Below are 17,014 nucleotides of genomic sequence, written 5' to 3' on the forward strand. Positions count from 1 at the left end.
ACATATAAAGTATATTACTCCGTCCCCAGAAATCGTCTAGGATACATGGTGGAAATTATGGAGTAGACCCAAATCGCCCCAACCTTGACACTGCGTTACAACAAAGACCCATTTTTATATGCGCCCCAAAAATGAGGTAGACGAATCCCTAGCGGTTACAGAAATAAACATTGGTTAAGTTCACACAGTCAGACCCACCGGATATTGAAAATGTATGGCCTTTACGCTCCGCCTTACGGTGTTTTTTAGATCATATTTGCAATCTATATGATATTCTAAAAAATCTACCCGTATATCTATTCGCGGTGTTCAGCTACGATCTATTATACTATCATTGCAAAGCTTTACAAATAACTTCTAGAAAAATATATTCTAGAAAAATGACTTCGATGAAAATAGAAAAGGAGAAAAATTGCGTTGGCTTTTTCTAACAATTACCAGTAATTGTTCAGAAGTGATATCTTACATAGACAAACTTAAATGTCAGAACGATCTTTTTTTCTACTCTAATCGCTGTTGCAAAGCGTCTACTACTTTCCCTAAGCAGTTGTCAATTTTTTTATGGTCTTTATCAAAGCTGAGCTTTGAAAATTTCAAGTTAGATGTAAAATTTGTTTTTATTTAATTTAAATTATCTTTATTCGATTAAGTCGAAATGGAGTTCCTACCCCTTCAAATATGTGCACCTCATAGATAGATATCTCTTCAACTCATTGGGAATGTAGGTTTCGTTCGACGACCGCTTAGTGATCTTAGGACAAAATAGCCCTATTGGAAATTTTCGCCAAACGGCCTTGACGATTTTTGTAGACGGAGATATACATATACGAAGCGGAAGAATTCCGAAACTCGTCATTGTCAACCATTTATCGCATTATAAATTATAAAAGTATCCGTCTCATTGTGAGTCTTGACAGAAAGAAACCGTAAGCATTATCCAAACGCGTGTGCGAGTATGTGTGTGTATGAGTGTGGATATCCTCGAGGAGAAAAAGTCTACACACAGAAGGAAGTTAGTCGACGGGTCATCTGCATGTATCATCGAAAGGTTCATATTGTCAATAACAAGTTTCTAATGAGTAAATAATATAAAGATAACAGATATAAACTAGCATATATTGAATTGAAATAGAAGAAACTTCCGCCAGTAACCCCAATCGACTATTATACGACGATTTTTCAGAAAAAGAGGCGTCCGGAAGGCAGGCAGACAGAAAAAAAGACACAAACATTCAAACTGCAAGAGAATAAGTTTGAAAAAAGAATTTGAAAATGGTCAGTATTGAATGCAGTAAATAAACAAGAATAATTACTCAAAAAAAAAAAACGGAAACAAGTTAGTCGTGAATTCTGTCGCATACAGAGAACCAAGTAAAGACGGGTTTCGACAACGTATAGCCACAGTGATCATCGAAAATACAGAGTGACTATTAGAAAAAACTGGTAGCATTTCCTCATTGTGGAGCAACGATTGATACACGCGAAACATGTCTAGAAGTTCAAAAAACTCCTCCAACATCATAATTTGAGCATATGCTCTAAAATGTTCGATTAAATCTGCTTCCAGACAGAATAATTCATTAAAGTTATGTAGTAATGTAATGTGTATCGGACAGCAGTTGAATAGATATAATAGCACCTTGTTGTCGTTCTGAGCTCAGCGGTATTCGATTGAAACAACAAAGGTAAGTTTTACACATCATTCCGTTAAATCGGATTGTGTAAAATTTGATTTACGCGAAAATTTACAGAAAATGATTTAATTTGAAGTACATACGATTAACAAACGACGGCATAACCTGTCAACCAGCTAAAAATCAAATACTCGACGTCTTGCCTTGTGACAGTTTCTAAACAGAATTAGTTAATTAACGAAATAACCTAATTTATGGCATTCATGGTCGAAATTAATTCTATTTGAAAAAAATCGACAAGAAAAACGAGGACAAAAAACGTCTTATAGAAACATAGTTAACAAATGGCACAATTAAGTATCAAAACATTTTCTAACTTGACATCATCATAAAACTTATCAGATATTATTGTATGTAAGTAGTGTTGTCAAATGCATCACTCGGTTCAGATCGATTGTATAAACTTGTAAAAATTTTAGACAGCGTACAAAAAACATAGTTCAATGTTGATTTCATACTGTTGTTTGCCAGATCAACTACGTAATCCAGCTCGGGTCATCAGCAGCACGGCAGTGAAACAAAAACGTGTACACCATTGTGGTAACTGTAAGCGATAATAAATAATTACCGTATTAGTAAAATAGTAATGTAACAGTGAAAGATTTCGTGTTCATATAATATACGGCGGTGACCGAAAAGATGAGGGATGAATCGGGGTCCATATCGCGCGGAAATAGCAGAGCACACAAAATGAATAAATAAAAGTATATAAAAATAAAATACAGTTTATTGGCGTTGGTGTGCAAGCGTCACTCTGCGCCAATGGTGACCAATGCCGATAAGGGCAACGACGATTTCGACGAGAAGGAGCCCTAAGCGACCGAGTTGCTGCAGGATGGACCCCTGTATGGTCAGCGCACGGCCCTCGCACGTATTTTGTGCTCGTTTCGCTTCGACTACTCATGCCTTAAGTGGAAGCTGAATAAGTCGAGAAGCGCAACGACGACAAAGGAAAAGCTTCGGCGTCTGTTGCCTCTTTATTACGACAGCATCAGCAGCAACGGACTCCCGGCATCAGGCAGGGGCTGCGATGCCGGTAATATCAGAACAACAATACAAGGCACATCTGACAACGCCAGCAAGACTAGTTAAAGTTATACGACCAACGGCAGTGTGATCTGCATCGCCATCGTCAGCAACAACTGCCGATCCCATCAGTAAGTAAATGCTTTGATTGACAGAGACTATTTCTGCTTGGTGGCATATGTACGCTGTCGACAATTGTATGTGATCGATGTATGACGTTTGGATGGCCCTCAAGTTGACTCGATTTGTTCTACTGGATGTACGTAGTCAAGCAGTCATCTAGGCAACGGTCGTAGCTTTGAATTTCGGTGACGCTGCGTACCTGCTGGACATTCGATGGTCCTTTGACTGCCTAACACGGTCGTTCTCACTAAACATACGGTGTGAAGTAGTAGGAACAACGACGTCGTGTGGCTTGTGCTTCCGTGGTATGACACTGTTGTATTGCTAAGAGGGGGTCGATAACCGACGACACTACTGAAATGGGCCATGTGCAGCGGTGTTACTCCTGTCGCCAATCGCTCTTCGTTTGCGTCTGCATCGGCTGCGACTGTCGTCTGTGCTTCAAGGTCGTGTAATAGCAGAACTCAGACAAGGGAAAAAGCTGAGCTGTGGCCACTTCAAACAGCGCCGGAACCACCCGGCCCTACTGGCATGTCAGCTTATCGAGAGAAGAGCGGGCAAATCGTTTCCTGCGATGGCTAGTGACCTCGAAGTGGTCAACCTACTCGGCGTTTACCCTCTGGAATTTTTGAACTTCAATGTTTCGTTCGAGATTAGGAGATTCGAGTTGCACGTATAAGGGATAGGTAAAACCGTTTCAACCAAAAACCACAAACGAGCAGAATGATAAACAGATTTATCTGTAACAGCTGCGCTCCATTCTGCCAAACTAACGAATCTTTCCTCTTTTGTCTTGTCAATATGAACTCGCGCATCCTTCCGTCCGCTTAGCATACAATAAGTTGTGTTATTTCGAGCGTCAAAAACCACATATAAAACTGTTGAAGCCATTGTTTAAAATTCTGACGGCCAATCAGTATCGAAAGTTAATTACTATTCTTATAGCGCCTTTCTTTCTATGGATTAACTGGAAATATGTCTTCACTTCTTCTCCTTTTCAATGAGCGATTCCTAATTTCTCAACAATGTGGCACGACGATACGTAAGATGCGACCTATACGTAGACGTCATAAAGTAATCTGCGACAACACTAATACCCTATCGAGAACCGTATGTAGATGATGGCTTCTAGCTGGCTATTTCCTGACACCACTCTTTCATGCAGTCGTTTATATATATTTTTTTACATTCTTCAGGTAAGAATTGTTTTCTTCTCAGGTAAACGTTCCAGGACCTTAAAAGCATTTCTATTAGCAATGCAGCTCACAATGTATTGACTATAGTACTGCTATAATTTTGTACCAGTATAAACACAACGCTAAGCAAGCCATTTCGATATTTCAGTCCTTTTCCTCTTCCTCCGCCAGCCGCAAATAATTGCTCTGTGGTAGTCCATCTATTCAACAATAATGGTTTGTATACGACTTTTCCAATTCGACGGAGCCCTTGCTGGGAGAGATCCTATACAATATTCATCTACACTCAGTAACGCAACGAGTGCATCCGGCGCGTGAGAAGGTCTCATCGCAAAACGGCGAGGCGATAACAAAATATTGCAGAGCTAGTAGACCATGTATTAACAATATATACACATTTATATGTAAATTTTAGATGTGTTATTGTTCGTATTTAATAACGATGCGGGGAAAAAAAAAAACAATACGATCATGTATTATGAATAAACTCTTTGAAAAAATTAGCACGCTGCTTGAGCTGCTGTGATACGGTTCACAGCGTACAGGGAATATTGGGAGATATATGATAGGCCAATGATACAACGCAATGAAAAGGTCCTACGCGATTGCCGCATGTAAGTAAGGAATAGTCGAGTTTCTAGGACGTCGTACCTGCAAAATGGGAGGGGGAGTTTTCCGGCCTCGACTAGCCATGTTTGTTAGTATCGTTTATAGAATACTGCTACGGTATTGATCTAAACAGGACAGATGTCAAAGCTAACAAAGGTGCGAGGCCCAGCCTTCTACGGGTAGGCCGCGTTTCACGGGTGGGCGCGTACCATATGTTGAGCATCTAAATGAAACAAGCCTTAGATATGTACATGTGAACAATTGACAAACTAGAGCCTTTCTGGGCTCCTTAATCTACTTTCTGTCGGTTCTTAAAAAGGTAGAGAGTAAAATTTATATCTACGCTACACTTGCGTCAATCAAATGCATTATGCATTGAGAGCGACATATTTTTTGAAAATTGTTCTGAAAACCCTTTTTGCTATGATTGCAAAATTAACAATCGATATCGGTCATGATTACGTTCATATTTGCTATGAGATAGTGGGGTGATATACCGATGTAATGACTTTAGTTAAAACTATTACTAAAGCTATTACTCAGAGGGAGTAGCGATTCGTAGATAGTTCAATGAAGCTTTAAAAAACTACTTCAAAGTAGAGCTCGTCCACCTGCGCTGAACGAAGGAGCCTTCTCCCAGAAATTTACTAGAGCGTACCATTTTGTGTATGCACTCTATCTTTCCTTAGGATTCGGAGTACATCGAATCCACCAAAGAATACACTAAAAAGTAAATGGGTTGGGTTCAAACCCGTCCTTTCGCAAAAACAACTCAGATTACTACATGCTCCAAGAATTCACGCTAATTTTAATCAGAAGTCTCAGAACCATGAAAAACAGTGCAATTTGAGGGGTATCGCCTCTCTTCACAGAAAACAAACTATTGTATCAATGTCCGAAGTCATCATTCGGAACAGATACGGATCATGCAGAGAGCTTGCAAAATAGGATGGGATCACGTGATGGTGGCCCAGCGAATTTGAATGAATTTTAGCACAGCTAGTCTTCTGTCTGGAAGCACATTTCAAGGGGTATCAGCGCTTCGAAGCACGTACCATCTTGGTTTTAACAGAGAAAATTTATCTGTTGACGCAGGAATGAGCTGTATTACTTCGAACGAGCCGTTCTTGCATAGCCCCATCGAGAAAAGAAACGTATAAATATATAGGAAGAAAACTCTCACTTCTGAGATCAGGGTGAGTGCTTCGTGCGGCCACGCTTTCTAAAATCCGTTTCGTACGCATCATCAGTATATAATCACAGCCACACAGAGACATTCAGATGAATTTATGAATCTAATACATACACGATCCTATATTTAGATAGATAACAATGCTCATTTCTACACATCAAAGTACTAAGCATACACTGCGGTAACATTATTCTGCCCCAGGTGTTCTTCCTCTGCATTTGTTTACCACAGGTCCTTCAAGATGTCAATAAATTTCGTGCTTCGACTTTTTCGTCTTCTCTTCGTTACATTTAGCCCATCAAAGCTCACAGCGGCGGCGGCGGCGGCGGCGGCGACGACGACGGCGGCCACGACGACGACAGCATTAACGGAAGCAGTCCCGCATTAGCCGCATTTGAAGTTTTTCTCCCTGACACCGTCTAACATCTCCAGAAAATCCAGGCAACGCAACGCAAGGCAAAACAGACTTTCCCGGGTGCGGTCACTCCAGCAGAGGTGTTCTCTAGCCCGGTACTCTGACCCAGCAAATCCCGGTTAACATGCCGTAGTAACTGTGGAAGTCGGTAAATCGTGTAATTAAACTGAAGCCACTTAGATAGGATCGCGGAAGCATCCCAGAAGAACGAAATGGGATGATATAACGCGGGGAAGCGATGATGCGCGTTGGCATTGAAGCTAGAACATAGTCGCCATCTTTGGCAGTAACACTATTAGACATAGGGATAGGCAAGCTAATGCATTTTGGATGGCGACTTTGCCGCCTACTAAAGAACCGTTTAGTATCGAAATTGCGCTTAAGTCAACAACGCAGACACTGCCTATTGATGATTACCGGCCGGAAAAGATCAAATGCGGTTTGGAATACCGATTTAGGCCTGCAGTAGCACTTTCAGGCCAAGACCGTTAAAATTCATTTTATGACTCATGCGGAGTGCCACAACACATCTAAGGCACTTGGCGATAACTCCACGAGGCCAAAGGCCTATTTTGGATCTATATTCTATCAATGAAACTGATACTGGGTAGATGGTCGTCCCGTACAAGAACCGTTCAATTTTGTCACGAGCTAAATGCGGAGATGGTGTTAATACTTAATTTGACTTCTTCTTATGATGATACATGGAAATATAGTGTGGTATACATAAAATAGCCTCCTCTAGTTCTACAGACATGGTATCCTATTAACCGACTAAAGACAAACGTTCATGTGTATGGTAAACATAATCATACTGCGTTTGGCCTATGAACGGTGGTGCGCGCTCAGAATTGTCGATTTTCTAAGAACTTTACCGCGCAGTTTATCGTCTGCTAATGGAATCTTTATGCGGACAAGCTTCCATATCCATTCTACTTAGGAGAACAGTCGAGATAGTAACACCGTGTGAATTTCGAACGAATATTTCGCACAACTTCTTTTTGCACTTGTTAAGCGTCTACATGCCTACATCGACTGATCAAATAGAAAATAAGCTTCCGGGAAAGCACAGTTAGAGCGCTTGGTATCATGTATATCACTTCATAGAATGAAACGAACGCGAGAACTACGACGAACGAAAATGACAGGCGATAAGAAACGTATTGTTTATAAATCGAGTTGGCCTTGTTCCACTATTTTATGTAGACTAGAAGATTCATACAGTTATATTTTGATTCATAGTAGTCGATTGTTGAAGGGAAGAACTTCCTATTCAGGGCTCGTGCTTGATTTCACTGTTCCTGACCTAGGCCAGACACACCTTTAAAAATGAAGCAAAAGCTAGGTAAAAGATAACAACACAATTTTCTAGAATAGACCAAGGGACACTCGTCGCCAATAGCAACATTCGAATAATTACAAACCTGGTATATGTAAAAATGTAGGCTGAAGATTCTATCAAAATTAGCGATTTCTTAGCTGCCCGCTACAAAAAATTCGTATTGCTGCTTCGCTTGTAGACGACTAACGCGTAAAGGTAGATTTCAACCGGTAATCAGCGCGTTTAGCTTCGAGTGTCAACATGGAACCCTTAGTAAATGCATCCTAGCATCGTTTTGATACCGTTCTAGGTAGAAAAGGCGAGAACAGATACGTCACTGGGTCTAATGTACACGGCAATGGCCCTGAATGAAAATATAACTTAATTAGACACCTACAGAATTTTGATTCGAACACGTATCAGAGCAGTCCTTCATTGTGTGAGCTAAACAATTTGACCTTCTATAATGCTATATTGGGTACAGTCATCTTATACTTGATAATATGTCGAAACGCAGTCAAACACAGCAGAGCTTCCCTCATATTGAGAAACACAACAATAGCCCGAGACACAAAATACCGAGAATATATAGATGAGCATATCCAAAGGTCGGTTTATATTATTTGTACTTTCAACGGCGTCTCGGATTCCGTTGTTACAATCGATTTTTTCTTTCTATTTCCTTTATCAAACTGAGGTTTGACGTATAGGGCCATCGTCTCATTTACCGATGTACTTGGACTTCTTGCTGCATTTGTGCTTCGTACTGCTTGTGGATACCGTATGCCTTTCACTATCATTTTCTATTCTTAAGAGTCAGATAGGGCTAATCCGAACGACCACGAACAGCTGTGCCGTCGACTCCCAGATGATGATGCTTCACCCCTACAAGACACCACAAAAAGTCTATGTAAATAAGTACCGCTAGCGACCGATGATTGCAGATAATTTGAAAAAAAGAAGAAATTTTTGGACAGCGTTTACGCGGTGACGGTCGACGCGGTAGCCGTTACAGTTTACTAGTAACAGCATTAGCAGCAGGACAAGTCCTCTTACTTTTGTGGCTAATAGAAAACAGGCGCGCCGACACGTTACTGACTTTTGATGTTCTTTAGTGAATTTTCACTACTAGTCACGACAGTCGAGATATATATATATATATATGCGCAAAAATTAGCCCACTATGGACCATGATCTATATATATTCTTGAAAATAATTCCCATAAAGCAAAAAGTTGTTTTCCATTTCAGCCAAGTATTGTTTCAACTATATGAACTAGGAACGCATTTTTCAGGCTTATCTTGTTTCTCGATGTAGGCCTGTTTTTGTTTCACCTTGTACATATAGATGCAGATAGATGATGCGGTTGCAGGAATCGCCACATTGTGGACTACTGAAATTGTAACTACTCCTATGAAAATAGCACTCGCATCAAGCCATAAACAGTGTTAATAGAGTTGGCATTTTTGCGATGGTTGTCATGGCACCTCGCTTGCTTTTCGCTGATATCACTTCACAGGTCAACCGTTGTTCTACGCAAGTCAACGATATTGCTCTATTAGTGTTGCTATGGCAACCTTTGAAACAAACGTGCCGGTGGCGACAGCAATGGTCGCCATGACCGCGATTGTGGCAATAGAACATATCATAACGTTAGGACCTTCTCTTGACGGCAGACGTCAGGTTCGATGCGGAAATTGCGGAGAGCTGACACTGGGAAAGGAGGTTCCTAGCATTAGTCGGATGGGATACATTGCATCGCATAGCCGAAGAACGCTCACCAGCATGGCGCTTTTTTTTGGCTGGTTCGCCGCTGGTTTCGCCTTTGAATTTGTTCTTGTACTTCGATGATATCTATATCTACTGCTATTTTACGTGGTCAATAGCGCAACCCCGCTCTATTACTCAGCGCGTCCGAACGAGAGAAGGACACCTTGTCGCGCGCGGGTCACTACGCAACATGCGCTACTTGAAACGCTAATTCTATTGCATCCCCTGTAGGACATCCCGTTATTCATGTCTCGTCGGAATGCGTTGCGACTCTATTGAATCAACCGGATCGTAACACGTCGTATAGATCATTGTCTCTGTACCGACCTGACGCTACGGCGCATTTTATTGCGGACTGCCACCGAAAATGATCATTGCAGGACACACAGACATAGCGCTGGTAATGGTGACCTCAGGTATTCCAGGAAAGTACGCTTCCAAGTGGCGATAAACTAGAAGGAGGATTGACAGAGATTGCAGAGTCGTTCTTGACGGGGACCAGCACACATAGCTATTGTCCTGCCTGCTCATCTGTTTGTCTGTCGGTCGAAGCAATGACAATAATTGTAATAGTAACAGGAACAACAGTGGAAGCAGAGAAAAACAACAAACGAAATTTGCTGCGTACAGTGATATCTAACCGATATCAGTATGAAGACATAGTACTCCCAAAGGTTCCAGGGAACAACGGCGATCTTATGGTAAAAGCAGCGGCAACGGCAGCTGGTGGAATAACATTTTCCGCTGCCTTTTTTTTTACCATAATGTCGCCAGCTGCAGTTTCTGCTATTACAGCTGCTAGGAGTGCGTTGGGATGTTCTCTGACTTTAACAGTCGCTGTTGCTATAGCCAAGCGCTAGGAACTGGACACCTGCGCCCAGGCAAAAACTTGTGTAAGATGTATTTAGCTGCTAATTAACGTTAAACGCAACTTTTCGATGTCCTCATTGAGCTCGTTCACGAGGTAGATGGAAATAGGCTCAAATCTAAATGTCATTTACAACCATTGTCTTCTTCAAATTTTATAAGGCGCAAAGTATTCTACCCGTTCAGCTGAAGCAGTTGTACCTTCACAACTTTTATATGTTTAGCTAACAGTGTCCTAAAAGGTCTGTTGAGCCGGAAGCTAGAAAAGACCATAAGTCGGGAGTAGGACTAGAAACCTACCAGTTTCGCTGCTTATAATGAATAACGACAGCAAATAGAACTGCATACATTTTCTAATTAACAATGGGGGCTTATTTAAATGTTAAGAAAAATTAACAACAATGACAGTCATTAATAATCATTTAATTCAATAGCGGACGCAGTCGTCAACAGCCTTCTTGGTGCACGGGTAGGTTACTAAGCAGTAAATAGACTCAGAAGTTACCAATGTACAATGAAGAACAATTACAGTTCTCATTTGACAAGTTAAGCTTATGCAACACCACTTTTCGTTAAACGATATTTTAGAATTTGGAAAAAAAATATTTAAATGACAAAAAGGCACAATAGTTCGGTCATGTGCTTCGCTAGATGGTTTCCATTTTACCTCGCTTTTTAATCGTGAACGTTCTAGGATTATAGGCCTTAGAATGATTCAACATAGGCGAAAATCTCAATATCAGTATTGCAGTAAATTTCGCGTTCACACACGATGCCATAATGTGAAATGAACATTAGTGATTGGTTAAGAGTTGGAGAAAGCTCGACCCAATCCACAAATAAGATCTCGTGCAACACGTAGACAATGCTATGGTCCCACTCAGCTTCTGACAAATTTTCATGGACGCTAAAAAATCGTCACTCACCCACTGTCATCTCAATTTTCTTATCGTTACCGACAAGGCCGCTTGCGTAGGACGCGAATTCGACGCATCTCTTGTCGCCTCATAGGCGGATCGCGCGCCGAAACGGGACCCGCAACAATGAATGCTCAATAGTACTTTCACTGCGGTAATAGCTTTTGTCTGTATTCTGGATTCGAAAGCCTGCCTAATGCTGCTAACGACTGCGCATTCGTTTTGGAGACAAATATTGGCAGTTTATATGGCTGAGGAGACAAAGATATTTACCTGGATAAAACAAAAAATCGACAGGTTAAACTGATTGACAACGGAGTCAGCGAAGGTTTACTGAGCTTTCATAGGCTTGCGCCTCTTTTGTCTGACAGCTCAAAGGCATAGGCGCGTGTACCTACACAGAATTCGTTTGCACATACATACATTTAACATGATGAAAGTTGGTTCTCATATACCTGTGTTTGAATATAAGGTAATCGCTAAAGGCTCGTAATGATGTCGGTCAAGCATAGTGGATCGCTTAGACAGTTCGTCGTAGGTCTAAATTTACGTATCGACTCTGGCTGGTTTGTTTCCACCACTTGATGAAACTGTCCATGTACGATAGGCTCTTATTTGGCGATTAATAGGCCTAAAACTCGGTAATGCTCTACGGAGTGCTGGGCATGCAGAACTGTAAATCAATGGAGAGGAAAAGGCAAACAGGCCCTGAAACACAGTGTGTGTTAGTAGCGAACATCTCTTGAGTCTGACAAAATAAAGGTTGACTAAATGGTAATGCTCAGTTCAAAAATATCTAGTTCACTCAAGCACGGCCTTCATAAGGGACGAGCAGGTCAAGTTGATGAGTCAATATTCGTAGCTCAATAGAACCTAGCACCACAGAAGTATTCGGTAGATTCATTAGTAACTTTATGAAAGCTCACTGCTACAAATTCCAGAACACCAACTATTTCGCAATCGTTTAACTATGACAAGCTAAAGTCAATTGAGATTATCGGTCTCCTGAACTATTCCGCACGATGGGTTAGTTTCTCAGAGGCTGTATCGGATGTCCTAGCTGGAGCTACGAACGACTGCAGATTCGTCAACGCTGTCAAGGACTTATAGCGTGTAAGTCGATTCGTTTGTTGCCGTTTTTTGGGTTCACTTGAAATCACAAAAGCCTACATTTGTTGTTCGATCTCTGACAGGTTACTGCATCCTTCTTCGACCGCCAGCTAAAAGCTGCAGCGTCCATTAAATCCAAATGTCCGTAAAGTATGGCACCCAACACTATAGACTGCCGATACTAGCAGATACAATAGATATTTTCTATTGAGGAAAAACCATAATGCTAAGAAACGCAATTTTAACAGGTGTAAAAACAAATATGAATACGTATTAAAACGGTCAGATCTAGTTTAGTCATTTTTACGGTTTAATTAAACGTATAGTTTTGCTTTTAGATAGGTTTCCTCGACTTCGCTATACAACAATTTCGCGCAGGGTCCGATAATCGCTTGGGTTAGAAAAGAAGATACGTTTATAGTATCACAGCGTACATTGGATGCGATACGCCCGATGTGATGATCGATTATTTAGCTAGGAACCAGAATATATGCCACAATATAGGATAGTGATGGACTATAGTAGTAACGAGGGCATACGATAGGAAATCGGACCAATAACCAAGCCCGCGTTGGGAAATCCATTTGGTCTTGGAAGGTCGACAAAGGTTCCGGTCCGCTGTTCTACTCATCGTTTGTATAATTGCTTCGTCTATTGTTAAACAGGGCGCAAACTGTTTTACAGTAGTTTAGTTTTATTATTATTATAGCGAAGCTAGCAAATGTCATACGCATCTCCGCTTGAGCCGTTACCGGCTTATTCTGTAATTAGGTGAATGAAGAAGCACCACTTTTCTTTCTTCTATAAAAACCTCGATCCGAAATCCCAAGCTCGAAATTTGCTCACGCGTAGCGGACGTGTCGAACGTAGAATTGGGGCTTCAGATTTTGGCTGAATTTTCAGACGTTTTGGTTTCCCGGTTGACTTTTATTGTTGGCTACAATTAAATCAATTCATAAAAAACACTCAGAATTTGAGACCTGGTTTAGGAAATTCCGTAAACATTACAGGCTCTCAAACATTTCGCATAGACCGCAACGATCAAAGCTCTTTCGCTGTTAGTTAAATTATGTTAAATGACACAAAACTAGCAAGCGGATCTGTCATGGCAAAACAGTAGATGAGCTGCTGAGGAAATTATTTACTATTTGCATGCCCATTTACCTTTTAGATAAGCATTAGCGAGAGAAGCCTCACACTTCGGAGTTGTTAATGATAAAATGAACTTATACGATGTAGGCAAAGCCTTCAGACAGACAACACTCGGTATTCTATATTTACACTATATAAGATATTTCATAACATGAATAAGCTTTGTGTTTGTGTGTGTGTGTGTTAGTTTTTTTTTTATAAGAAAAGATTCACACGTTGCTACGTGTGTGACTGCACTAAAAGCGCTCGATCAAGCAATCGCACCTCGATAGTACTAGATCAGCCTGAACGATAATCGGACGGCATCGTAACAATATCATGCCCATTTCTGACTTCGCAAAATTCTGCCGTATGAAAATTGGTCGTCCAGCGACGTGTACTGACCAAGAAAAGCATCAATCGGGATACGACTATCATATGTTAGATCGCCAACCATTCGATCAGAGTGCTTAACAGAAAATTGTAATTCAGTGGAGGCTAGCGTATATAGCGACCTTAGCAACGCCTTTATCCGGACAGAAATTACAGGAAGTGGCGATTGTGAGAGCGTTTAATATTTCTATAAAGCGTCCAGAGAGATACTAATTCTTCGTTCGATAAGGATAACAAGTAAATGGCGAGTTTATGCTTCTTGCCAAAGAAGATCTTGTCCTTTTCTCCATCTCCTGCATTGATGATCCGATGAAAAATTAATATTTACCAAAAGCAGTAGATCTGTGGATCTAAGGTGGCACCTGCGCTGACCTTTGCAGCCGTCCCAAACAAACCTAATGAGGCAACTGTATGGATGAGGCACAACGAATTGTTAGGATAAATTATAAACTTAGAAATTAAGCTTACAATTTATCCTATCTATAATGTTTGACTCCCAGTATTTTATAAATTAAGATACTGGGAGTCAAACACTATAGATTGTATGGTCAATTTGGCCGCTACAGGCACACCTACCTATGCAGTCTGGACTAACTTGTCTGTGGTACCCTCTGTCAAGCGCTTTATTTCACCCGACAGATGACCCGCGTCCGTTTTTGCATTATAGAAAAATACAAAACATCGACAAAGAGCAGCTTCCAAGCTTCCTCGCACAAATCCAGCAATGAAAAATTCCAACATTATATTGCATTAATATTACACACCCGTAACGGGAATGTCCTTGCAATTGAACAGGAACGAGCAATTAAAAAAAACGCATAAAATATTATAAACATCGATATTTTCGTATTCAATTTCTATGCCCACTTTGTCTGCATCGACACAATAAACAACTCATTCAAAAAATTGGCAGTCAAAACCCGCCCCTTTCATACCAATAAGTCATGCTTGGCGACGGCTATCTAATACCGGTGGCATCAGTATCCGTATCCGTACTGCTCTAACATCGCTGCAGTGTCAAATGCAGTAATCGACACTTGAACTAGTCGTACTGGTTGGCGTCTGCTAAGCTAAATACGGCCTTCCCCACGGGCAACTTGCTAAAGGCCTCGACCGAACTCTGCTTGACTGTTTAGTGTGGCTACAGTGATCGGCGGTCATAATAGGGCTCGTTGGCACAACTGCTCGAAAAGGACGAGGAACGAGAATTACAAATGCATGTCAACGCTTGCAGGTCTTTGGCAGTCCATACCGAACCCGTCCATAACGGCTTGCTACTAATTTTGTTCATCTACTACCGCGCCATGGTCGGAGACACATCTAGCTACTCATCAGTGTTATCCGGATTGAACTCCCACCAGGCCTTTATTCGGAGAGCTAGCTAAAAAATAGGCCAAGCGATGCCGCGTTGACGTAACGTTAACCCAGCGACACAAAGACCTCCATGGTCCTTTTGATTTTGATGGCAATAACGGATATATACGTCTGGACATCAACCGAGCGCCACATTTATACGTAACCTGTCTCCGACATAAGCCGACACTACTGGGCGTATCTCAAAAATATTGCAGGTGATAATAATCAATTGCAACGCTAACTGTTATAGGAAAAAAGATGGATGAGTAGAAAATGGCCGTGTGCTCGAGACTGAAAACAAAAGGCACGCTTGATGTTGTCATCTTCGTAGATGCATGCTTTGATGGGCATTAGTAGCTCAATTACAGATAGCCATAAATAATGCTTGCACGAATATTTAAAGCTTACGCCATGTTCGTGGTACCTCACTGTAAGATGTTCATTCTCGTGCAGCTTCGTTAAACGTATAAGAAAATGCATTTTATATATATATGTATATATCGTCTCTCTATGTTTAATAAGTACGTCTTTCTAGTATAGATGTAATAGGGTTTTTATTTTTCCAAATAAAACAGATGCTCAGAAATTTGTTTTGTTAATATAGTTACTTTCCGCTACGACCCGTCGCGCTGTGCGAGCCATTTCCGCTCTAGGAAGGCATAACAGGCCAGTAGATTGCCATAACATTCGCAGATAAATGTCCGATTCTCCCCTCTACCCCCCCCCCCCCGTCCTATTCAATACGTTTGCATTTGCCATACGAGTGCATGTTACACGCCGTCATATATATATAATAATACCGCATGCGGTAGATGATTTGGTTTTCGCCGTACCATGTTATTATATAACTGCATAATAATATGTGCGCACGTATTTCACACTGTTCGCATGTAGAAGACTCTCGTATCTCAAATATAGCAATCGCTTGCCAATTGCCGTCGGCGCAGTAAAAGCGAAAATAAATAAAAAGCTTTAAGTTATTATATGAGTTATTGTCTCGGTATTGTCTTAAACATGCTTAACGACTCAAGAAACAGACATTTAATTTAACGTCAGAACTAGCCTCATGATTTGCAAAGCCTCATTCTGTGACTATCTAAAGCATATACGACCACATAAAAGGGTCCGTTCACTTTGGTGTTTACATTGCCCTCAAGACCTAGTAATATCTATGGATTTAGCCACAATAATAATTAACAATAATATTAGGCGCCTTTCATTTTCATCTACGTTATTACTCCTTTCACTTCATTTACTATCCCAGTGATTAAGCAGCTTCTTTTTGATTTCTTTAAAAAAAAAAAAGGGTACGAGACAATGAAATGTGATTCGAAAGAGCACACCATAACTGTCCTTTGTGACAACAGTGAGCAAAGCAGCGATCCTGCACTAAGCTCGCGAGAGAAAGAAGATGATGATCAAGTATGCACTAATTTAGATAAAAGCATGCTACCAAAGTAAGAATCGTTTAAGATAACTACTAGGACAAGCAGTGGCAGCAGGCCTAGCTCAAGCAACCGCACCTCCTGATTCCTCGAAGGGAATTTTGTCGTCTCTTATAGTACCCTACCGCCACATCCATAATCATTATCTCAAACTTTTTGAACCAGCAGCGCCGACTGGTCCAGCAGCCTTTGGGGTAAGATCCACGCCCCAAGATAGTTTGCCTCCCGTTTGTTTGCAGCCCATCTTCATTATCTAGCTCGATTGTTACCGATACCACCCGTAGCTTCATAATTTGCAGCATCTGCGACACTCTGTCCCATCGTAGAGTCTTCGCTATTCTTATTTTCACATAGTTTCATTATGAAACGAAAAGAAGCTTGCCTCGACTCGACTAGACTGGAGACTCCACCCACAAGACTTTGCAGCCCAATGAACTTAGCTACCCAG

The 17,014-nt window shown here is 41.1% G+C and overlaps 1 protein-coding gene across 5 annotated transcripts in view; it reads right to left on the reverse strand.

Annotated features, from left to right (window-relative positions):
* LOC111263401 (very long chain fatty acid elongase 7) overlaps nt 1-17,014 on the reverse strand; it is a 37,239-nt gene that overhangs the window by 16,061 nt on the left and 4,164 nt on the right. The window contains exons 3-5 of one of the 5 annotated variants that reach the window (XM_022838435.2): nt 11,587-11,839; nt 11,141-11,404; nt 8,305-8,461 (exon numbers count right to left, since the gene is read on the reverse strand). The exons of 1 other annotated variant lie outside the window; for it this stretch is intronic. The gene's annotated coding sequence lies outside the window, so the exon portion shown is untranslated. Of the gene's footprint in view, nt 1-8,304; nt 8,462-8,911; nt 9,215-11,140; nt 11,405-11,586; nt 11,840-17,014 lie in introns of those variants that run through there. 3 more of the 5 variants (XM_086969585.1, XM_022838436.2, XM_086969584.1) reach the window with 3 other exon arrangements.

The sequence above is a fragment of the Varroa jacobsoni genome, unplaced genomic scaffold (assembly GCF_002532875.2).
Source record: "Varroa jacobsoni isolate VJ856 unplaced genomic scaffold, vjacob_1.0 scaffold_762, whole genome shotgun sequence".
Classification (NCBI taxonomy): domain Eukaryota; kingdom Metazoa; phylum Arthropoda; class Arachnida; order Mesostigmata; family Varroidae; genus Varroa; species Varroa jacobsoni.